Below are 25,935 nucleotides of genomic sequence, written 5' to 3' on the forward strand. Positions count from 1 at the left end.
CAGCCATGCCAACACGTCCACGCCCACAGACCCGAATTTGTCTCCACCCACAGGTACAGACTTTCACCTTGAACTTGACTCCGATGACAGCCTCCCGGATTTGATTACTATCCCTGAACACTGGCGCGATCTCTCTGCCCCCAGTCACCAAAGCCCCCGGAACCACGACTTAGATAGCTTTGACCCCCTATATGCCCTCCCCCAGGCACCGCCACAGCCACCGCTCGACGACAGTAACTTGCCCTCCACTCCCACCGCCCCTATGCCTCACGACAAACAAGCCCCCCTTTGGCCCCGCGACAACTCTTGTAGGCTGGTAAGGCACAACGATTCAGATTATCGGACGGCCCACGAGGCCATGGCACAGAAACAGCAGACACAAGCCTGGCAACCGGGAGATGGTGATGATTCAGATACTGACTCTCGTTTCGGTAATGCTTTTACAACACTGTTTGGTACAGAACCCTGAGGTGTCCAGATTATGAGAAAGGGACACCACCTAAGTATTAAGGTGTCCTAATTTCTGATGGAGCCTGCCGCCCGTCTTCTTCTTTCTACCTTATCTTCCTTCTCAATGCATGGTTTTAATTGATGTCGGCCTGACACCTGTTTTTTGAACTACAGTCATAGTTACTCTTCTCACAGAACACAGATTCAATTTACTGACCAATGGCTGTGATGCACAATCAATTACTCTCGAGACAAGGAGAGTCATACTAATCGGCTTTAATCAGCTAGAACTGTACCCAGCAGCTTCGATACAGAAAGTGAAGGCTGCTGGGAGGGCATGGGTTCTTATACCCCGCCTCTCAGGGCGGAGCTACATACGTTGGCCAATGGTAGGCTCCTAGGTCTAGCCAATGGGCATCCACCTCTCAGGTACTGCACTACCTCGTATTACCACAGGCTCTTACAGGCACACTTGTTGGATCTCATCCTTGTATACCAACGATGACTACAAATTCTTTCCACTCGTTTCAGTCACCCAGGTAGGGAGCAACGGCACTAATCCTCGCCCTACCTGCGGACCCCAAATGCATCCGGTCAGCTAAGCGCAGGTAGTGGCGCAACGGCACTGATCACCTCCCTACCTGGGGATTGCACCCATTCTTGCCCTGCAGCGGCCCACACGCACCGCATGTTCCCATCACTTCAAACGCTCTGGAATGGTTCTCTGTACTCTCTTTGGCAGGTCTTAAGTTTCACCTTCTCTGCTCTTTTGGCCGTGGTTTAAAGAATGCCCTTTGCCACGCTCTGTACACTCACCCCCTCTTTCCTTTACCTTCCGCGACCCCTTGGTCGCTCCCCACCTGCTATTTACACATATGACACACTTGGTTGCCACACACACTGCTACACGCGAACTACCTCTGAACCCTGGGACGACAAAACTCTATAAAACTGGCCGCCCTAAAATTCGGCTGGTTAAGTTGAGCCTCAACCATCACTGGTTGCGAGTAAAGAAAAGACTAGTCGGAGAAATTGTCCGGCCCACTCCCCGCATCGACCACCAGCTGCGAGAATCTCTGTAATTTGAAAATTTGCATTTCTTGTCTCTCAAAATGGTATTTCCAATAAAATGAGGGAGTCACACATGGTGACGATCATAATGGGTAATTGGAATAAGGAGAGAAAGACAAATGAAACGAGATATTAACCGAAGATAATAACAGATACTATGCTTGCACCTCCAGGATTACACGGAAAACAGAAGACACAGGATGAAGCAAGGACTGCTGATATGCGTTTGGATCATCGCTGGACTTCTGCAACTGCGCGCGCAACGGACTCCTGTAACGTACACTACACCAGGCCCGAACACTACCACACAACAGGTCACCCCTAGCCCGGACACTACACCACACATGGAGATAGACACCGAAACCCCCATAGCCAACTGGAACCCCCTTTCATACACAGTAGAGGCCCTTCTGGTAATTGCAATAATCTGCAGTGTCATTCAGACACTTCGGCTCCATAAATGGTGAGCCAAAGCCTCCCGCTCCCCAATATATACAGTCCGATCCCCCTTCTTTGGAATTCAACAAAACTGAACAAATATATTAATTACTGCTAAGAATCAACCATGTACCTCTGTAAACGTTACCAGGATTAAGTAGGAATGTAATGCTGCTGTTTTTAATTTTTGTATTGTACATAAGTTCTTTTTGATATTCGGCAGCAGCATGAGAGTAACTCAGATAGTGTTAGCTAGTGATCAACTGTACGGATAAGTTAGATGTTTAATAGTGAAATGTTTATCGTGACCCATTAGAGATTGATTAATTTATGATGTATTGATAAATATTAGGTAAATGCCCCAAAACATAGGATACAGTAGAGCAGAACCTGGCCTTGACCAAGGGTGACCTGTACACCAAGGATGGATAGGGATCAATAGTGTGATCCAACATGCTTCGCGTTCAGGATCAAGAGGACGGGATGTAGCCATCTGAGATGGCCAGCTGCAAAGGCCCATGGGAATTATGGCCAACCCAGGACTCAGACAAATACAGAGCTTGTGTGTATTTGAAACGCAGATAGCTAGACCTGATCGAAACCCTCGCTCGTTTGCATTTCAATGGCCCATTTTCCCAGGACAATAGAACTCCAATCAAGCAACCGGTACAGCCGCAGACTGATTGGCCCCTCTCCTCTTAGTCAGAAAGCCCAACTGCCAAGGTGAATGACCGCTAAGGACCCGCCCAGCCACCAAAGCACCCGCCCCTTTATTGGCCAAAATCAAAGGCAGTGATCAGAGCCCTGTCGAACTATTGGGTCCAAGACCAAGGACCGCCCCGAAAAGCGCGAAATCCCAGAGGGATGAAAAGGGACACAGCCATGTGGTCTGTCTCTTTTGGGATCGGCCTGTGCCCACACCAATCGCAGCATAACAGACAGCCAAGTTCAAGACCAATGATTGCTACCTGACGGATGAGCCCAGCAGAGACAGAGCCACTTCTTCTAACCAGCCATGTGAGATCAAGATAAATGCCTTCTCCATCTGCACAGTGCCGGTTGCCCTGAAGTTAAGTATAGGTTATTGTAGCTGATAGGTGTAGTTTAACTCGTAGTAGATATTGTGTTTGCATGTCGAAGTAATCCTTGTGTATGTAAATAAACCATCTTTTGAACTAACTAACTGGTTGTGTGGTCATTTGACCGATATAAGGGAAGGCTTGTGTTTCACTGAGATAGATACAAATACTCACAGTACTGGCGACGCTGTTTGGACATAACATCATATCATAAATAGAGCCACATTATTTGGCAACAACACTGAATAGGTTGCTGAGCAATCATTCTATTTTTATTGTGTTTAAAAATTGGATCCCATTTCTGATTGAAATCCTGAGCTGGGAGATTCAGAGGGTCTTTCAATGGAGGTTAGTCTGTGAAGGGCGGCTGTGAAAGGCTCTGGGAGACGGATTGCGAACATCACTCAGGTTTACTGGCCAAGAGACAAAAATATTTGAGACTGAATTCCACAATGGTCTCACTCGACCCTCCAAGTGCGTTAATAATCCTACAGGGAGAGAAAATTAATCAATGTTTAATCTACAGAATCAAATGTATGGAAAGCAATATAGAATCATAGAATTTACAGTGCTGAAGGAGGCCATTCAGCCCATCGAGTCTGCACCGGCCCTTGGAAAGAGCACCCCACTTAAGCCCACACTTTGACCCTATCACTGTAACCCAGTAACCCCACCTAACCTTTTTGGATACTAAGGAATATTTAGCATGGCCAATCCACCTAACCTGCACATCTTTGGACTGTGAGAGGAAACCGGAGCACCCGGAGGAAACCTATCCAGACACGGGGAGAATAATATGGTCCAATTAAACATTAGGAGACAGATCGGCAGAAAGGGTGTGGTTTTCATAAAGTTTTATACCTTTGTTCAATTTTGTCCAGTGAGGCTTTAGCATTTTCCGGATCATTCTTCAGGTAGATTTGATGTATGCCGAAGGATTTCACAAATCCCCTGGGCTATGAGACAGGTTTTTTGAACTTGATGTAGATGTCTTCAGCTCTGTGTTAAAGAAGATGTTGTTAATGTAGGAACAAAACACTAATGTTGCACTGTCATGACACTCTTGGCTTGTGTGTGGTCAATTCAAGCCCCACTGGACCTGGAGTCGCAGCACAGGGGAAATAAGATTTTGTGCGCGATCTATCGGCCCCATCGCTGCGGACCCGGGACGCGGCGAAGCTGGTAAATCTCACTCAAGGCCTCTTGTGTGAGATGTACTTGGCTCATCACGCCTTGCACGATCTAACGAGATCTCACAATCTAGATCTCGTTCTCACTGGACGTGATCCAGTTTTGCATATTCAAGTGAGCAGTTAGTGTCACTTGTATGGCTCTATGCAGGATCTACCCTGTGCTCGGGACATAATAGCCTCGCCTCGGAGACCCTGAGCGGGTGGTGTTTGGCATTGTTTCCACAAACATGGACCAAGTGTACCAACACTTGGGGAGGTCTTACAGGCTTTCGAGGGCCTCTGGATAGTCGGGCTCTGGGTAGGGTGGAACCCTGGCATCTCCGATTCCACTCTGGTACTGCCGATCCGGCACCTTGGCAGTGACACACGGGCATTCTGGCTGTGTCACCTGGGTGCCACCCTAGCAATGCCATAGTGCCCAGGTGGCACTGCCAAGATGTCAGGGGCACTGCCAGGGTGCCAGTACCAAGGTGCCCAGGTGGCATTTTTCCATGCCGGGAATCGGGCCTGTGGGTGCCCTGCCTGTATGAGGTGGGATGTGGGGTGCTCAATGAGCCCCTAATTGGTGATCTGAGTCTTTGGGGGGTCTGGGATCCATGGTGAGGGAGTCGTGAGATAGGGGCGCCATTTAAAAATGCCCCCCCCTCCCCCGATCTCTTCCTGCATGGAGCAGAGATCGTTAGTTCAGGAAATGGGACTAAGTGCGGCCTCGGCGGGGCTCCCAGGTCCGGGAAATACCCGGCTAAACGCACCCGACATGGGACTCTTTTTCATTTCCGTTAAATCAAGCCCTTTAGTTTAAAAAAACAAAGTCCTTGGTTGAGTCCAATAAACTGCAGCCACCAGGTTTGTAATTTTAACACAAGTAATCTTCTATTATGTACAGTATTATAATTAAACAGACAGAACATGTAAATGGCTATCGACTACCCCCTTGCCAATCCCCTCCCCTTTCTAACTTCCCCCACACACAAAGAAACAATACAGAGGGGAAAGGGTGGTGGAAAGGGAAAGAAAGTAATAACAAAAATAAAAGGATCTTTTATTAAATATTTTTAATTCTCCTTTTTCACATTTTCTCCCAAATTTACACTAAACAATAAACAGTAATCAGTAACAAATATAATGTCAATCCCCATGTCAATAACAACGATCCCATCCTCTCACCAAACCCCAATCATTAGCCGCATGTTAACATAAACAAATGACAAAAAGGAATCAGGAATCACCCACAGTCACCATTAACACAGACAGTCCCCCTCCCCCCAACCCTCCCAGCACCCCCACTAATGTTCGATGTAATCCAATTCTCAAAAGTGCAGAATGAATAACGCCCATGGATTGTAGAAATCCTCCATCCTTCCCCTCAGTTCAAATTTGACCTATTCAAGGGTTAAGAATTCCAGCAGGTCGCCCCGCCACGCCAGGGCACAGGGTGGAGAGGTTGCTCTCCATCCCAACAGGATCCACCTTCGGGCGATCAACGAGGCGAAGGCTACAGCATCTCCCTCCCCGCCCGTTTCCAGCCCCAGCTGGTCCGACACCCCGAATATGACCTCCCAAGGGCCCGGGTCCAGTTCCACGCGCACCACTTTAGAGATTACCCTAAACACCTCCTTGCAGTAATCCTCCAGTTTTGGACAGGACCAAAACATATGAACCCCCCCGCAACGTTCACACACATCTTCTACCTCCTCAAAGAGCCGGCTCATCCCCACCGTTGTAAGGTGTGCTCTATACACCATCTTCAGCTGTATCAGCCCCAACCTCACACATGAGGTGGAGGCGTTCACCCTCCGGAGCATCTCACACCAGAACCCCTCCTCCATACCCTCTCCCAACTCTTCCTCCCACTTTGCTTTGATCCCTTCTAGCGGCACCTTCTCCTCCTCCAAAATAGCCCTGTGAACTGCCGATACTATCCCCTTCTCCAGTCCCCCTGTCGTCAGCACCTCCTCCAGCAATGTGGAAGCGGCTCTACTGGGAAGCTCTGTATCTCCTTCCTGACAAAGTCTCGAACCTGCATGTATTTAAATATTTCCCCCTGCTCCAGCCCATACTTCGCTCCTAGCTCCTTCAGTCCCGCAAAACGACCCCCAAGAAACAAATCGTTTAGTGGTCCTCGTTCCTTTCTCCTCCCATCTCCGAAAATTTCCGTCCCACTTCCCTGGCTCAAATCTATGGTTCACCCGAATCGGTATTTCCCTTGACCCTGCCCCAAACCCGAAGTGCTGTCGAAACTGCCTCCAAATTCTCAATGAAGCTATTACTACTGAACTCCCTGAGTATCTCCCCGGGGCCGTCGGGAGCGGCACTGTTGCTAGCACCTTCAATCCCAACCCCCTACCCAAACTCTCCTCCATTCTGACCCACTGGGAAACAACCCCGCTGACCCAGCTCCGCACCTTCTCCACATTCGCCGCCCAGTAATAATACTTCAGGTTCAGAAGACCCAAACCCCCTGCCTGCCTTCGTCTCTGTAGTAGCACCTTTTTAATTCTGGTCACCTTCCCTCCCCATATGAACTAGGTAATCCTTACCAAAATCTCTCTGAAAAATGCCTTTGGCAGGAAAATCGGCAGGCATTGGAAAATAAACAGGAATTGCGGCAGCACATTCATTTTAACCGCCGGTACCCGACCCGCCAGAGACAGAGGGAGACCATCCCACCTTGCCAGATCAGCTTTCACTCTCCCCACCAAACTAGAAATGTTGTACCTATGGAACCCCCCCCCCCAATCTCTAGGAACCTGTACCCCCAGCTATCTAAAGTGAATCCCTGCATTACGGAATGGCAGCCCCCCCACCCCTTCCCCCACCCCTGGCCGAGACACCACAAAATATTCACTCTTGTCTAGATTTAATTTGTACCCCGAGAAAGACCCAAACACCCGAAGCAGCTCCAGTATTCCCCCTATTGACTGTCATGGGAATGTCACTTCAAGAAATGTTTGTCTGCTCAAGTGGCTGCAGTGATGTCAGAATGTGGGTGGAGCCGAGCTCTGGCTCTGCTTTATAGTTTTGCTTTGAGGAAAAGCTTGGATATGTCTGTGTTTTTTAGTTTTGTTTTAGTGTTCTAGCTGCAGCCAGCCTGGCAGTTTTAACAATATTTCCTCAAGGGCGCGTCCCTGCGTGTCCTCGACATAGATACCGCAACCTGTTATGCGCTTCCCATCCAAGACTGTGGAAGATCCATCCACATAGATCTTTATGGGCTCACATGTGTCCGTGTGCGGGGGGCTCTGAGTTGAATTACCTATCTTTCTGGGGGGTGTTTTGGCGATAAAGGGGTCTGTGTTGTGGTGTGGAGAGATAATCTCACATTCATGGGGTGTTCCGGGGTACTGTAAATTGTCAGCTAAGTAGGTGTGTGTCTTTGTCCTTTTCACAGTGATGTCCCGTCCCTGCAAGAGAAGGGTCCATCTGGCTGCTCTAATCTGGCTGACTGTACCGTCCTTGAGTCGTCCGTCCAGTAAAAGTTGGGTGGGGGTGTGTTCGGTGAGAATTGTGATGGGGTTCAGTCCGGTAATGTACGAAAAATACTGGACTGCCCAAAATACTGCGAGCAGGTGCCTCTCACAGGCTGAAAATCCCTGCTCCACAGCACCTAAAATTCTGGAGGCATAAGCTACGTGCCTTAATTGTTCGTGCCATTCCTGGAGGAGCACGGCTGAAAGGGTGCGGTCTGTGGTCGCTACCTTTATGGTGTAAGGGGAAAGCGGGTCTGGAACTTGTAGTGCGGGGGCTGCTATGAGTGCCTGTTTTAAAGAGTCCACAGCATCCGTATGCTGCGGAAGCCATTCCCAGGGGGCTCCTTTCTTTAGGAGGTCTGAGAGGGGCGCTGTGTTGCTGGCGAAACCGTCAATGTGGTTTCGGCAGTAGCCAACCAGTCCTAAAAACGACCGGAGGGCTGAAACGTTCTGGGGAAGGGGCAATTTAGCAATCGAGTCAATCCTTTTATGCTCGATCTTGCGTTTACCGTGCGTGATAATTGTTCCCAAATATATCACTTTTTCTTCCAAAATCTGGGCCTTTTTGTGGTTGACTTTACAACCGATTGAGTGTAATAGTTCCAGGAGTTCGGACAGAAGCTCAATGTGCTCTGCCTTGGTGTCTGTCTGCAGTAGTAGGTCATCTACATACTGAACCAGACATTCGGGGAGAGAGAATTTGGCTAAACCATTTGCCAGCTGTCGGTGGAAAATGGAGGGGGAGTTGTGGAATCCTTGTGGCAGGCATGTCCACGTGTACTGCTGTGCTTTAAAGGTGAAGGCAAATTTGTACTGGCTCGCCTTTGCCAATGGAATGGACCAGAATCCATTACTGATGTCCAAAACCGTGAAGAAGCGGGAATTGAGTCCCTGCTTGAGCATGGTCTCGGGACTTGTTGCTACTGTGGGGGCTGCTGCGGGGGTGTTTTTGTTGAGTTCCCGGTAATCGATGATCAGTCGCCATGATCCATCGGGCTTTCTCACTGGCCAAATCGGGGCATTATTAGTGGAGGCTACTGATCTAAGTACGCCCTGCTCTAATAAGCTTTCTATTACCTTGGAGATTTCTCCCTCTGCCTCTAGGGGAAATCCGTATTGTTTTTGGGGTCTAGGGTCAGGTCCTGGTACTTGTACGGAGCCAGTCATCCGTCCACAGTCGTGCTTGTGGGTCGCGAATGCTGGCCTGTTCTTTTGCAGAACTGCCCTAACCTGCTTGTCCGTACTAAGCGTGGTCGGGTTGAACCAAAATTTGCCTACTGCGCTAATTTTGTTCATATACTCTCCTATATTGAGTGTTGCGGGGGCTCTTGCGGATTTTGCCATCTTCCAGACACACTGGTTGACTGGATCAACGGAAAGATTATGGGAATTGATGAAATCGATTCCCAGAATGTGCTCTGCTGTGTGGGGCAGGTCAACTAAAACCACGGGGTGCTTGGTGGTGATGTTACCGATTTGAATGGGTACAGGGGCTGTGATGTGTCCCTGCTGTGTGGGGCCTGTAAAGCCGCTGAGGGTGATAGTGGCTGTCGTGGGCCACGTGTCTTTTTGAAACAGGATGGAGGAATTTATTGTGGTGCGGGACCCTCCTGTGTCCCAAAGAAATTCGATGGGCTGTCCCCGAATGTTTGCTGCAACTACTGGTCGTCCTGACCTATCCCAAAGGGTGTCGCAGACCCAACTGGGGGAGCCCGTACACCGTCAGTCCGTTCCGGTCAAGTCCGTCTGATCCGAACGGGCGCTAACGCTATGAATGGGCTCTGTCTTTTTCTTAATCAGAGTGCCTGTCTGCTGGGCTCTCTGTGGCTTTTTAGGGGCATTGCACTCTCTTGCGAAGTGTCCCAACTGTCCGCAGTTGTAACACTCCTGTGACTTGGGTGGGGGGCTGTTCTTTCCCTCATTCACCCATGCGGGGTTCTGGTGTGTTGCTTTACTGCCTGCATGTCTGCGCCGGCCTGCTTTTCCTTGGGATTCTTAACTGCGGGTTTACTTTGAACAGATTGCTCCCAAGCGCGGGACAATCTTTTCACTACCCACTTCTCGTTATGGGCCTCCTCTGAGGGATCATAACTCGCGCAGGCATTCTGTGCTGTTTCTGTGGCATGGGAGATAAGGGTGCAGGTCCATTTGACCATGTTGTCTGGGGACGGTCTGAGTCTCCAAAGACTGCTGCAAAGTGAATCCACAGGCGTCCAGCAAACGCTGTAGGGTGCTCAGATTTCTTTTGCCTGCATTTGTTGAGGCCATCTACCGGGTCACCCCAGTTATACCCGATCGCATCCAGGATCGCGGTACGCATTTCTGCAAGGGTGCCTCCTCCTACATTCTGTGGGTTGGGAAGGGCTGCTGCTACTGACGGGCCTAAACTTAAAACGGTGAGCTTAAAACATGCTCTCGCTCATCCAGGCCGTACATGGTCACCTGATGCTTAACTGTGGCAAAGAAATGGTGGGGGTCTGAGGTGGGGAGGAACGGTGTGATCTTGTCGCACGCGTCCCGTAATTGGGTCACTGTTAAGGGGGTGGAATATAGAAATTCCGCATCGTCCGATGTGCGGTGGGTGGTTACTGGGTTCATTGGAGCCTGAACTACCTGCTGTGTGGGGGGTTGGGGTGCTGTTCTCTTTTGTGGCTTTCCCTGTGCACATGTTCCCTGAACATATCTCTGCACTGTTTCATTCAGTTCTTCCCAGTCAGGGCCGTCTTCCTGATCTAATCTTTCTCCAAAGGTTTCCTGAAAACCCTTTTGAACAGAAAGCAGTGATTGCAGCTCTGCAATCTGCTTCCGGCACTTTGCGTGATCTAAGGTGCTTTGTCTTTGTTCTGTGGTGGCAGCATGGAGTGCTCTTAATGCTGCCTTGAGGTCACCACACTGTCTCTGTAATGTCTCTACCTGTTTTTCCGTTTCTTCTCGTACCAGGACTGCACATTGCGTGTCCTGATAGGCCTTTTCGTATTGAGACTGGAAGCTGCTTAAGTGCGCCAGACAAGACTGGTGAGCCATTTTGGCGTCATCCACCTCTCCGTCTTTTGCTGCCAACTTCCTTCACAAGTCTAAATTCTCCTTTTCTACCTCACTTACATCGACCTTACTCATCCGATGTGTGCCCTCTACTTCTTTCCGGAGTGTCCTAACGCCCTCCTCTGTCCCTCGCAATTGTGCCAAGCAGGACACGATTGACATCGGCTTGCGAGCTTTCCCTAAGCTCTTTTTGTGGATCTCGCTCAGGTTCTCCCACCAAGTATGTCCTATACTCCCGGGACCTGATTCCTCGTTATCACAGAATTCATTCCAAAGGGGCCATCCTTTCCCTTTGAGATATTTCCTGATCTCTTCCTCCCAAATGGGACACTGTCCCACTCTACTGCTGCTGGTCGCTGCGACCGCAAATTCCTCTGGGTTCATTAGGCGCTACATTGCCTGCATTGTCATCTTTCCTATCCGACTGCTTCTTCTAAATTTGGAACAGGGGAGCTAAGGCGGTGCTGTGAATACGGGTACGGCTCTCGCTACTTTCCGATATACAAACTTCCGACAGTTTTGACGCAACAAAAAATCTATCAGTTTTACCTTATCGCCCTGTTAGTTACGCACGCATACACACACTTCCGAATTATGACTATTGATCAGAACTGCTTGAAAGCTTGTGGTTTTCTGTTTCCAATTGGATCTCTAATTCAAATTCTGGGTTCTCCAGGAGTGATTTTCCACTTCTAGATCGGGTCCCGTCAGGATGTCGCCAAATAAATGTTGCTAACTTTTGCCTTGGTTCAATTGCTCTGTTTTGTCACCTTTGCTCTTGAGTCGCCAGGTATCCTCCTTATACCGTCACGTGGTTCAAGTCCGAGTAATGATCAATAATCCAATACACCGCTTAGTAAGATTTAAATCAAAGCACATTTATTCTACACAGTAATCACTACTCATGCATAAATTCTACGTCTAAGCTACTTCTTACAACTAACAGGCCTATACTTAACTTGGAACTGACCCACCAGGTCAGGGAAACGAATGGCCTTTCGTTCGGGTTGTGAGCCTGCGGGATTCGAAGTTGGTACAGATTGGTAGCTAGGAGCGCCTATCTCGTAGCGCGTGTTGAAGTAAGACTTATAATTTTGAGCGGCTGTTGAAGAGTGAATAACAAGTGAAGAGAGCTGGAAGGGGTGGAAGAGTGCTGGAAGAGCTGGAAGCGAGCTGGAAGAGAGCGCCTTGAACTTGGGGCTCAATTCTTATAGTCCCCAGGGGCTTCCCACCTTTCGGGGCGGATCCTGTACCTGGTCCCAAGTGATTGGACTTTGTCCCAATCGCTTGGTTCGATTTTCTCCAATGCTGGAGCGGTTCCCTGATCGATGGGCGGTCTTGAAGTGGTCGTTCACCTCCTCTTGTGTAGGCTTCTGCTGGCGCCGAAGAGTCTGGTTTTGCTTTGTGTGTCTAAATGTTGCTTATTGTTCCCGGGGATTGCTCATCAGTATGCAGATGGCTGGTATTTTGTTATGCTGATGGTTGCTGGTAGCGCCAGCAACCCGAGGGGGAACAGATGCGCAGCCAAAAGCAAGTTATAAACCCTTTACCCCAGGTGAGAGACAGCAGATAATGGCTTCCCTGGGCAAATTACAACCTAGAAGCGCAAACACCAAATTCTGGGAAGAATTAGACACAATCTGGGTAGGACATGTTTTTGAAAACTCACCACTATTCTTAGAAGTCCCCCTATACCAAAAAGGGCCGACATTCTAAATGGTGATCAGGGATTTTCACTCCCTGACTCCGATGCAAGCTTCAGTGGGTGCTATTCAGGTCAAACTATGTTTTCAAGTTATCCCCCGGTTTAACCCATAACTTCACCGAAGATTTCATCTACTTACCACTTAGTAACATCGATCCTGGGTCCCACATTGCTAAGTAAGTAAAGTAGACTTATAACCACTGTTTCAGGTTAAAACTTTTAAGTTATTTTATTATTATATATTTTTTTCTCTTTTTAAAAGATGCAATTACTTTCTTTACAGAAAGGTAAAAAGATCTTGCTTCTGGATCCTTCTGGTTGGTTGAAGGGACCTTCAGGCCCAACTTGACAATCAATCTTCTTTTTAAAGTCTGGGGTCTTCTTTAGATGTATCAGCTATTTTAGCTCGGCTGCTCTGCCCTGTCCATTTCCCATGGCCGAGCTGATTGTAATCTGAGTCTAGCTGCTTGTTCCTTTTCTGCTTCTCTCTCTCTCTCCCTGAGTTCTGGTTCTGGATCTGAATCTGATAGTTCCTGCCCTGGTCTCGAGGTTTATATTTGCTTTCTAACAATTGAGTTTTTTGATGTTATTGTAAAGTAACTCTTATTTTCTTTGATTGTAAAAAGGAACTTTGATCTAAATAGTCTAATCCAACGAAGTATTCATTTTGACATAACTTTATCTCATAGATATGATTACATTGTTTCCTTTGTGATGTTCAAAATGCTTTGGTTACAAGAGGTGTTACTTTTAATTCCAGTCATTTCTATAGTTTTATTTTCCAATTGTGTCCTCAGCTCAATTTTGACTTTGATTTTGGCTTTGAATTATGTTTCTCGTAGACTGATAAACCTGGTATTAGCAAATTTTCACACTTTGAATTATCACAAAATTCAACTGAACTCATCCATTCTTTTCCAGACCCTTACTAAGTTAGTTACTTTCAATGAAGGTGTGAGCCATTGTTTTTGGCTTCATTCAAAATCCTGTTTGTCTTGTTTGCTAAGCCTGCTTGACCAAGGATATCTGCATTTTACAATCCTTCCCTGACAGCTGCTGTTAACCCTTTGTGGGATCTTGCCCTGTATTCTCTCACATTTCTCTCAGACCAGATATTGCCAGACTTCCATGTTTCAAATGACACATCTTTCCACATTATCAATTACAGACACCAGTTACACCTAAGAGACGTACACTAGCTGGTCAGGGCAGCCTGTCCAGCAGATAAGTGGAGGCAGGTAGCTGGCGGACCCACCACTCCTGCAGCCCAGGATTATAACGGGGCACGGTGGACACATGCCGTTGCTTTAACAGCAGAGATAGATGCACAGCAGGACCCCTTCACCCAATTTAAAATGGAAATCCAGAGTGTTAGGGAACGCTCCCACTAACTGGAGCAAGATCACTGCCACAAGACAGAAGAAAGGGGAAGGAGCTTCTGAATACGGGGAACGATTGTTCCACGTGTACCAAGAGTGCTCAGGGCAAGGGAACCCATGCCGTGGGGATCGGGCGTTCATCCAAGCTTTTAAAGATGGACTCTCTAGTGCCCACCAGGCTATCCTAAAAATGGGAGTGATTATGTCCCAGGATTACGACGAGTTGGTAGAGTGGGCTAGCGGTGTACAGGTAGAGGAGACGTGGGCAGCACGGTAGCACACGTGGCTAGCACTGTGGCTTCACAGCGCCAGGGTCCCAGGTTCGATTCCATGCTGGGTCACTGTCTGTGTGGAGTCTGCACGTTCTCCCCGTGTGTGCGTGGGTTTCCTCCGGGTGCTCCGGTTTCCTCCCACAGTCCAAAGACGTGCAGGTTAGGTAGATTGGCTGTGATAAATGCCCTTAGTGTCCAATAAAGGTTGTAGGAGTTATTGGGTTATGGGGATAGGATGGAAGTGAGGGCTTAAGTGAGTCGGTGCAGACTCGATGGGCCAAATGGCCTCCTTCTGTACTGTACGTTCTATGTTCTATGTTCTATGTTCTATGTCCCAGGTCAGAGCAAGACCAGAAAGAGTAGCAACATCAGTTTCCAGTAACGGGAACTGGGCCAAGCCGAAACTGACCTGCCACAATTGTGGCCGGCAAGGGCACTATGCGAGGGATTGTGGGGCCCCACAGAAAGGAGACAGACCAGGAGACAGTGGGAAGCATTGCAGCCACTGAAATAAGTATGGACACTCAGAGGCAGTGTGTTGGGAGAAGCATGGGAGACCCCCGACCCGATCCAGGACCACCACAGAACCGGAGGGATCACGGAACCTCCGAGGTCAGCAGGGCTGACTGTCTGCAGCCCCCACTCACAAGGGTAAAAAGGAGGGAAGAATTTATGTGCCTGCACTAGTAGGGGGCAGACAATGTGAGATGCTAGTGGACACAGGAGCGTCCATATCTTGTTACCAACCTACCCTTACCCCATACAAACAAAATGATTCACCTAACTGGGATAGGAGGGAACAAAACACCCGCCTACCTGAGCGAAACCACGTTAGTAGAAATAAATAATTTGTACATACCCATGAGATTCTATGTATGCCAAAATAACGAGGGTACAATAATGGGGAATGATTTCATGAAGGAATATAAAGTTTTAATAGATTGTGGAAAGGGAGAATTGATTTGGCCAAGACAGGACCGTCAGAAAACTAAAATAGGGAAATTTACAAATCACTTGGAAACCATTAAGGTGGCCAGTCACCGCCAGAAATTGGGAATTAGAGACAGGGGGGTTTGGAGCCATCTGTGCTTCCATCCCCAGAGTGTGGGCGGAGACAAAATTAGATACTGGACTGACTAAAACGGACCCGATAAGGGTACCAGGACCAGAGCATAAGCCCCACCGACAGTATCCAATTAAGCCAAAGGCAGAAAAGGCCGTAGTAGAAATAGTCAAAGGGTTAGTGGAGAGGGGAATCCTCAGGGAGACCACAAGCACCACTAACTCCCCAACCTGGCCAGTAATTAAGCCTGATGGGAGCTATAGGCTCACAATAGACTATATCGGACTTAATCAGTCACGCCCAAATTGCACCCCATTGTAGCAAACCCCTCGACAATCCTGAACGGACTGTCGCAGGAACATAAAATATTCACAGTATTGGACATAGCCAACGGATTCTGGTCCTTAACATTCGATCCAGAATCCCAGGACAAATTTGCCTTTACAGTAGGGAACAGACAATACACGTGGACTCACCGACCACAGGGATTCCACAACAGCCCCGCTATCTTCCATCGGGTAATGAGTGACATCCCGAGTAGGGTAGAACTACCAGAGGGCAGCACAGCCCTACAATATGTAGACAATATCCTAATAGCTTAAGGGTCCAAGTCGGGACACCAGGGGGCACTGTACCTAATCCTACACGAGTTAGAAACTGCAGGGTTAAAGGTAAGCCCCAAGGAGGCACAAATCGGGAAGGCACAGATCCTATATCTAGGACAACCTATATCCCAAGGACTGAAAGAAATACCAGCAGATCGGAAGCAGGCAATTCAACAAATGCCACCACCCGTCACCATAAGAGGGGTCAGGAAGGTGTTAGGGTTATTCAACTATAGCCGAAGTTTTATCCCGGGGTTCGCAAAATTGGCCGAACCAATACAGGGACTAGTCAAAGGGGGAAAACCAGCGTTAGAGCCCGTAAAATGGGGACCGGAGCAGGAAGAGGCTTACAGTAAACTAAAAACAGAACTAATATCAGCCCCTGGACTAGGGTTACCAGATTCGAATAAAGACTTTCATATCCATTGTACCAATGAGGGAGGATTCTATTCCGCAGTAGTGACACAGGACCATGGCGACAAGAGGAGACCCATAGGGTACTATTCGACTGCAGAGGGACCGACAGTCACTGGGTTGCCAAGATGCATAGCCGCTTTAGATTGTGCCGCCTGGGCCGTAAGAATTAGCGAACCAGTAGTGATGGCAGGGAACATAATCCTCCACACTGTGGTAGTATGTATTAGGGGTCATGTGGGACTGGAAGCCCTAATGTCATTGGCTGACAGATCCCGGGTCCTGGTTGGCCGTTGACCTCTAGCTCCGCCCTGAAGGCGGAGTATAAGAAGCCGGAGTCCTCCCCCGCAGGCTAGTCTACTATCGAGCTGCGGGGGAACAGACACGCTTAATAAAGCCTCATCGACTTCACTCTATTCGTCTCACGGAGTCTTTGTGCGCTACAATTTATTAAGCGTGCCTAAAAAGGACTATGGAGCTCAGGATCATCCCGGAATGCCTGAGGATCAGCCCCCACGCAGTGAACGTGGCAGCAGCCTTCAAGCACTGGCAGACTTGTTTTGAGGCCTACCTCAGAACGGCCACCGGCCGGGTCACAGAAGACCAAAAACTGCAGGTCCTGCACTCGAGGGTGAGCACGGAGATTTTCTCCCTCATCGAAGACGCGGAGGATTTCCAGACGGCGTTCGCAGCACTGAAAAGTCTCTACGTCCGCCCAGTTAACCAAATCTACGCTCGCTACCAGCTCGCGACGAGACGGCAAAGTCCCGGAGAATCGATGGACGAATTCTACGCCGCGCTGCTGATTTTGGGACGAGCCTGCAGCTGCCCTTCGGTGAATGCAAATGAACACATGGACATGTTAATGCGCGATGCTTTTGTGGCAGGTATTAATTCCTCCCAAATCCGCCAAAGACTTCGAGAAAAAGAGTCGCTAGGACTCTCAGAGGCATGGGCCCTAGCAGCCTCTCTAGACATGGCCGCGGGTAATACCCGCGCCTACGGCCCCGACCGCGCGGCAGCCCATTGGGCTCCGTATGCACCCGTCGCGACAAACCCGCCCCCCCCCGGACACCCCACAGGCTTGCGCGGTCCAAACGCCAAGTCGCACCGGGGGCGCCCGCTGCTATTTCTGTGGCCAGGCGAAACACCCCCGGCAGCGCTGCCCGGCCCGCGCAGCAATCTGCAAGAGCTGCGGGAAAAAGGGCCATTTCGCGGTTGTGTGCCGGTCCCGCGAGGTCGCCGCTGTCCTGGGAGAACAGGGAGCCCTGCAAGCCGCTTACGCTCCCCAACCCCCATAGCGCCCCATGTACGACCCGCAGGCGCAGCCGCTCTGGGTCCCGACCACCGCGGTCCCGGGAGAACAGGGAGCCCTGCACGCCGCTTACGCTCCCCAACCCCCCCCCCCCCCCCCGTCCCCACGTATGACCCGCCGGCGCTACCAATTTGGGTCCCGACCACCGCTGTCCCCAGAGATGAGGGAGCCCCGCGCGGACCTAACGCTCCCCAACCCCCCCCAGCGCCCCATGTGCGACCCGCAGACGCCGCCATTTTGGGTCCCGGCCACCACGAGGGGAGGAAGGGCGCCGCCATCTTGGACCCCCCCAGACCTGTACGACGCGTGGGGGCGGCCATTTTGTCCACCCCCGCCGCCATCTTGTGACCCCCCAGCCATGTGCGATGTATGGGGGCAGCCATTTTGTTCATCCCCGACGCCATCTTGGACGGCAACAACGGACCCCAGTGTCGACGGCTCCACGGGGTTCAAGGAAGACGCTCCACTACTACAACCACGTCTCGCTTCAATTACGCTCGATCAAGATCGGCCCCGGGCACACCAGACGACGACGACAACGGTGCTAATAAACGGGCACGAGACACCATGCCTAGTCGACTCCGGGAGCACGGAGAGCTTTATCCACCCCGACACGGTAAGACGCTGTTCCTTGACCACCTATCCCAGCGCACAAAAGATTTCCCTAGCTGCAGGATCCCACTCCGTACAGATCCAAGGTTTCTGCATAGTTACCCTAACGGTGCAGGGGAGGGAGTTCAAAAACTACAAACTACACGTCCTTCCCCAACTCTGCGCCCCCACATTACTGGGATTAGATTTCCAGTGCAATCTACAGAGCCTTACATTCAAATTCGGCGGCCCAATACCCCCACTCACTATCTGCGGCCTCGCAACCCTCAAGGTGCAACCCCCGTCCTTGTTTGCGAACCTCACCCCGGATTGCAAACCCGTCGCCACTAGGAGCAGACGGTACAGCGCCCAGGACCGGACCTTCATTCTGTCCGAGGTCCAGCGGCTACTGAAGGAAGGCATAATCCAGGCCAGCAATAGTCCCTGGAGAGCACAGGTGGTAGTAGTGAAGACAGGGGAGAAACAAAGGATGGTCATAGATTATAGCCAGACCATCAACAGGTACACACAACTAGACGCGTACCCTCTCCCCCGCATATCCGACATGGTCAATCGGATTGCCCAATATAAAGTCTTCTCCACCGTGGACCTCAAGTCCGCCTACCATCAGCTCCCCATCCGCCCAAGTGACCGCAAGTACACAGCCTTCGAGGCAGACGGGCGATTATACCATTTCCGAAGGGTCCCATTTGGCGTCACAAACGGGGTCTCGGTCTTCCAACGGGAGATGGACCGAATGGTTGATCAACATGGGTTGCGGGCCACGTTCCTGTACCTCGACAATGTAACCATCTGCGGCCACGACCAGCAGGACCACGACGCCAACCTCCAAAAATTCCTCCAGACCGCCAAAGCCTTGAACCTCACGTATAACGAGGACAAGTGCGTTTTTAGCACCAACCGGCTAGCCATTCTGGGCTACGTAGTGCGCAATGGGATAATAGGCCCCGACCCCGAACGTATGCGCGCCCTCATGGAATTTCCCCTCCCGCACTGCTCAAAAGCCCTGAAACGCTGCCTGGGGTTTTTTTCATACTACGCCCAGTGGGTCCCCCAGTACGCAGACAAGGCCCGCCCCCTAATACAGACCACGACCTTCCCTCTGTCGACAGAGGCTTGCCAGGCCTTCAGCCGCATCAAAGCGGATATCGCAAAGGCCACGATGCACGCCATCGACGAGTCCCTCCCCTTCCAGGTCGAGAGCGACGCCTCCGACGTAGCTCTAGCGGCCACCCTTAACCAAGCGGGCAGACCCGTGGCCTTTTTCTCCCGAACCCTCCACGCTTCAGAAATCCGCCACTCCTCAGTGGAAAAGGAAGCCCAAGCCATAGCGGAAGCTGTGTGACATTGGAGGCATTACCTGGCCGGCAGGAGATTCACTCTCCTCACCGACCAACGGTCGGTAGCCTTCATGTTCGATAATGCACTGCGGGGCAAAATCAAAAACGACAAGATCTTAAGGTGGAGGATCGAGCTCTCCACCTTCAACTATGAGATCTTGTATCGTCCCGGAAAGCTGAACGAGCCGTCCGATGCCCTCTCCCGCGGCACATGTGCCAACGCACAAATTAACCGCCTCCAAACCCTCCACGAGGACCTCTGCCACCCGGGGGTCACTCGGTTTTTCCACTTTATCAAGTCCCGCAACCTCCCATACTCTTTGGAGGAGGTCCGTACAGTCACAAGGGACTGCCACATCTGCGCGGAATGCAAACCGCATTTTTTCAGGCCGGAGGGTGCGTGCCTGATTAAGGCTTCCCGCCCCTTTGAACACCTTAGTCTGGATTTCAAAGGGCCCCTCCCCTCCACCGACCGCAACACATACTTCCTTAATGTGGTGGACGAATACTCCCGCTTTCCATTCGCCATCCCCTGTTCTGACATTACCGCGGCCACAATCATTAAAGCCCTGAACACCATCTTCACACTGTTCGGTTGCCCCGCATACGTCCACAGCGACAGGGGGTCCTCTTTCATGAGTGACGAGCTGCGCCAGTTCCTGCTCAGCAAGGGCATAGCCTCAAGCAGGACGACCAGCTACAACCCCCGGGGGAACGGGCAAGTAGAAAGGGAGAACGGCACGGTCTGGAAGACCGTCCTACTGGCCCTACGGTCCAGGGACCTCCCAGTTTCACGGTGGCAGGAGGTCCTCCCGGACGCTCTCCACTCCATCCGGTCGCTATTGTGTACGAGCACTAATCAAACGCCTCATGAGCGTCTCCTTGTCTTCCCTAGGAGGTCCTCCTCTGGAATGTCGCTGCCGACCTGGCTGGCGGCCCCAGGACCCATCTTGCTCCGAAAGCATGTGCGGGCGCACAAGGCGGACCCGTTGGTCGAAAGGGTTCACCTCCTCCACGCGAACCCGCAGTACGCGTACGTGGAGTACCCCGACGGCCGACAGGACACGGTCTCCCTGCGAGATCTGGCGCCCGCCGGCAACACACACACACCCCCGACACCATTCACCCAACCCCCCCCCTTCCTGCCACCGCCGCACCCCGCGACCGCCCCCTTCCCAGGATGATCAGTCCTCCTCCCAGACCCGACCAGGAATAAAGCCCAAGCTGAAACCGTAAGGCTCCCGGAGACGACAACACCGGAACAAGCACCACCACCACCACCGGGGCCGAGGCGATCGACACGGACGACCAGACCGCCCGACCGACTCGTGGCGTTGATCTAAATCAATATATGGACTTTTCACAAGAACATTTTGCTTTTCTCCCGATACCTTCTGTAAATAGTTGAAACAGGACAAAATTTACATACTGTATTGCCATATGAATGTTTTCCTCCCAGGACCAGCCCTGTAAACCCTTACCACCATGCGAAGCATCACCCCGCCGGGTTCATTTTTGACAAGGGGTGAATGTGGTAGTATGTATTAGGGGTCATGTGGGACTTGAAGCCCTAATGTCATTGGCTGACAGATCCCGGGTCCTGGTTGGCCGTTGACCTCTAGCTCCGCCCTGAAGGCGGAGTATAAGAAGCCGGAGTCCTCCCCCGCAGGCCAGTCTACTATCGAGCTGCGGGGGAACAGACACGCTTAATAAAGCCTCATCGACTTCGCTCTATTCATCTCACGGAGTCTTTGTGCGCTACACACACCAAGCACACCTTGGTGGAAATGTTAAATACGGGGAAATTGAGGTCAGTCTCGGACATAAGGAGGGCCAAGTGGGACGCTGTCCTCCCACCCCCAAAGCAAGTCCGTAGTAATAGTAAGAGATATAGGGGAGAATCCAGTAGAAGGGATTTTAGATACAGGAGAGCCACACACCTGTGGAGATGTAGACAGAGATGAAGGAGAAGGGAGAATAAAAGACACATCATGAACAACAGCTGAGGAGACCCTCTTTGTAGATGGGTCACGAAAATATGTGGAAAGATCACCCCGGACAGGGTGGGCAGTAGTGAATGATAAGTTAGAAACCATAAGATCAGGAAGGATTGACGGAGGTCAATCCCCGCAAGTAGCTGAACTCGTGGTGCTCACAGGGAATGAGGGAAAAACCGTGAACATATACACGGATAGCCGATATGCATTTGGAATTATACATGATTACATGACAACATGGGGAAGGAGAGGGTTCATAAACACTGGCGGAACCCCAATCAAACATAAGCAAAGAATTAAGGCGCTACTAAAAGCCAGTGAGAAACCCCGAGAAGCCGCAGTAATCAAAATTAAAGCGCACCAGAAGGAGCCAGGAAGAGACGACCTGGATTGGTTGAATTTCAAAGGAAACCAAGCAGCTGATGCAGCAGCACAACTGGCTCTAGAACAAAAAACAATTAGCGAGCTACCAATAGCAGCTACAGAACCAGTAGAAGAAGATATAGATACTAGGGAATTACAGGAGAACACCCCAAGTGAGGAGAGAGAGAGATGGGAAGCGCAGGGTGAGCCAAAGGGGCTGATAATGTTTGCACAAGAGAGGATAAGGTGATAGCACCGGAATGCATACAGAACACCCTATTGGAATTACACCATGGGCTCTCGCATGTGGGTAGAGAGGCCATGATAACCAGCTTAGGAAGAGAATGGTGGTGGAAAGGGCTGGGAAGAGACGTAGCCCGACACTGCCACCGATGCGTGATATGTGCACAACACAACCCTGGTAAACCCATAAAAATTAAAATGGGACACCAACCCAGACCCAAGGGACCCTGGGAACACCTGCAAATGGATTTCACAGGGACACTACCACAATCCCATGGAAAAACTTGTCTGGTCATCATAGACCAATTCACCCGGTGGGTAGAAGCATTCCCTACCAGAAATTGTACTGCTATCATGGTCGCCAGAATATTGGCAGAGGAAGTAATCCCTAGATGGGGAATGCCCCTACAAATTGATTCAGACCAGGGGACACACTTCACTGGGAAAGTGATGAAAACAGTATGTAAGCTGATGGGGATAAAACAAAAATTCCATATCCCCTATCATCCACAGAGTTCTGGGATGGTGGAACATATGAATAGATCACTTAAGAATACATTAGCTAAAACCATGCAAACATCGGGAAAAATGTGGACAGAGGCGTTGCCCACTATACTAATGAGGCTAAGAGCTACCACAAACCGGACTAACCCCGTATGAGCAAATGACAGGACGGGCGATGCAATTACCAGAAAGCATCATAACAGGTGGAACTGATGTAGGTCCGCTAAAAGACAGAATCAGGAGGTATGTTTCGGAACTGAGCACCCAACTAAAAGGGATGCGCAAATTCGTAAAAGACAATCAGGAACAAAAAGACACACAAAGGGAGCTTGAAATATTCCCTGGTGTCCCAGCAGCTGGGAGTCGCGTCCTAATAAAAACACTACCTGTTAAGACAGGATTTGCCCCAAAATGGAATGGGCCATATGAAGTCATAATTAGTGGAGACACCTGTGCCTGTATTGACATAAGAGGGAAGGGAACATGGAAACACTGGACCCAGCTAGTATTGTATAAACCTGAACATGAATGAACTAATCCGATTGCTTTCCCCCCAAACACAGGAGACCGCGAGCGAACGACCAGTGTACTCGGAAAGTGTAGAACAGTTCCGCAACCAAGCATACAGACAGATTATAAACTCTAGTGTTAGAATTGATACTTGCTCGTTGTAAAAATGTGTGTAACCAAGGGTGTGATTATGATACTTTGCGTTGTCGCGACTGTAAATTTGACTGGGCTAGAGGATAATCTATTTTACAAAGCCCACATAAACGTACACGGGAATCGAACTGTACGCTACCCATTAGCAGTCGGTAGAAGCCCTATTTGTAGCCAACCCTGGGTGGATCCCGAGCAATTTATATATAGTTGATACATCAGGTGCACCCTGTAAGGGAGAAATCGGAAAGTGTAAAAAGGGGATACAGGGGAGATGTGTGAAACTTGTAAATCCCACCGACTCTGCGGGTGGGGAGCTCCAAAAGGAGGGAGGGAAAGCTGGTCAAGATACAGCAAGCTATCCGCTTTGTTTCACAGGGCAGGGATGGGGATGTACCTATGCCCTGGTCCCCACAAATAATTCCTGCATACAGATGCAGTGCATCCGCCAGCATTGTCGGGTTAATAAAGGACAGTTTACTTGCACCTGCAATGAACTAAAATGCCTGAACATAACCGCAGGAAGACAGCTCATGTGTGGGCAGTGCAATGGGACTCACGTAAGCAGACATGGACATACCCGTTTGATACTTACCAGATGGTGGAATCCAATGGGGAGTCAGGGGAACCGAGAAATTGGGAGTACAGGCAGACTCATAATCAGGACACTACATGCTACCGGGCAAAGGAGGGATACGTGTTCCTCTTCAATGGAATGTACGCAACAGAAACACTACATCTCCCAGGCCTTTTTGCAGTGGGAACCATAGGACCACTCACCGTACCATGCCCTCAGAAGGGACATATTCAGAGAAGAATAGTGACCCAGGCGATCAGCAAGGAATTCTGCACTGATTGGGAAACCCCGGGCACATTAGGATCATCCCTGGGGTACGGGTTCCTCGGGACTCTATCTCTGGGGGGAGCAGCAGGAGTGATTAGTGCTAAGAACAGAAATGTAATTGTTTGTAACAATCTTGGGAAACAGTACCTCAAAAGCGCTAGAGGCTGTCAACCAAGAAATGGCTGAACTCAGATTATATGCAAAGCAGACACGGTATGCAGTAGACTACCAGTGTGTACAATCATAGGAGATAAATGTATAACCCATGTCATAGACAAATCCTATATTACAGAGGCCATTCACAATATCAGGGAACAACTGGATAACTTCAGACAGGGACCCACAAAAGGAAGTAGCTGGCTAGAGTGGCTAGTGGGAAATATCTGGGGACGCTATTTAATACACGGACTGGTCATGTTCATATCGGTCACACTGGTGTGCTGCCTTAGCTTTGGGTGTCTAAAAATCTGCTGGAGTACCGGAACAAAGGTTGTGTCAGGAGCCAGTGTCACCCTTAACGGAACCACAATATTCCCCGAAGACTCCAGGAGATGCGGAGAAAGACGGGAAGTTGCAGACCTGTACCTATGAGAGATACCGTGGTGTTGGTCTACGGGGCTGTTGGGGCGACAAAAGCTCGGACCAAAAGGAGGGATTGAAGTGGGAAATGGTTCAGAAGTGCACTTGGCACAGAAGGTGGCTGCCTGACACACAGATGGAGACACAGAGAATAAAGCAGACATAACTGATGCCTGGAGCCCAGTGGGGTGCCAGTGGGACAAATAGGAACAGATCCAGGACAAAGGGAGCCAGACAGGAAGATTAAGAAATACATAAATGCGGGACACCACTTGAATAAAGCTGACTTCAGCCAAGGTGTACACAATGATATGCTAATACAAATGGCTTGGGCCATTTCCTAAAACAAAGGGACAATCGATACTACTTTCCTGCTGCTGCCTGTAACCTGTAAAACCACTTTGACTGTGGCCATGTGTAAATGGCAAAACACTTACAAATAGCGACGTACTATCTGTAAAATGTTTAAAGATAACAAGGTGATAATTGTTTTGTATCTGGGCTCATTGTGAACCCGAAGTATAAAGTGAATGACTGCCATTCAAACCGGGAGAAAGGCTGGCTACTGTACCGCGGGGTACGTACACTTTCTCCCGAAGTTTTGTGTAACAATAAAACTGCACTTATTGAACACAGCAAGTCTGACTCCCGGAGTGGTTGATTTTCCCACAACAATATCATGAAGCAACTGCTCTGAAAGGCTGCGGACTCAGCTCCTGACTTTAACCTTGCGCTGCTGGCGTACTGGATAACCCCTCTGTCCACCAGTATGTCTCCGGCACTCCTTATGAATTGTGACCTGCGGACTACTGTTCCGGCCATTCATTTACCTGACCTGGATCACCTCCCAGTGCTGCAAAAGGTGCAGCGACTCAGAAACCAGCAGAAGCTGACATACGATGCTCATGCTACTGATTTTGCCGATGCTCTCTCCGGAAGTTGCTGTTCGCATCAAGTTGCCTGATGGAGGCTGGTCAGCTCCAGCTGTTGTTGTTCAACAGGCTGCTCCCAGGTCATTCGTGGTTCGCATGGCTGATGGATCCATTGTCAGGCGCAACAGAAGGGCACTAGGCAAACTTGCCTGCCCACCACCGAATCTCACGTTTCCAGCTGTCGTTATTCCTTTTCCAGACACCTCGCTCCACGAGGCCACCAATCTGGCTCAAATCCCGCCTGTCAAGGCACCGTCGTCCCCACCTCCACCTCTCAGGCGATTGACAAGGATCCGACGCCAGCCCCAGAGATTGAACTTATAAATATTTCCTTTGTACATATTGTTCTGTATCTGCACGCTAGA

General features: G+C 50.1%; 1 long non-coding RNA gene across 2 annotated transcripts in view; it reads right to left on the bottom strand.

The window, feature by feature from the left end:
- Positions 1-3,296: 3,296 nt before the first annotated feature.
- The window catches only part of LOC140394428 (uncharacterized), a 32,493-nt gene continuing 9,854 nt past the window's right edge, over positions 3,297-25,935 (bottom strand). For both annotated transcript variants that reach the window (XR_011935879.1, XR_011935878.1), the window contains exons 2-3: positions 3,900-4,037; positions 3,297-3,526 (exon numbers count right to left, since the gene is read on the bottom strand). This is a non-coding gene — a long non-coding RNA (uncharacterized lncRNA). The remainder of the gene's footprint in view (positions 3,527-3,899; positions 4,038-25,935) is intronic.

Source organism: Scyliorhinus torazame, chromosome 2 (genome assembly GCF_047496885.1).
Source record: "Scyliorhinus torazame isolate Kashiwa2021f chromosome 2, sScyTor2.1, whole genome shotgun sequence".
NCBI classification, from domain to species: Eukaryota; Metazoa; Chordata; class Chondrichthyes; order Carcharhiniformes; family Scyliorhinidae; genus Scyliorhinus; species Scyliorhinus torazame.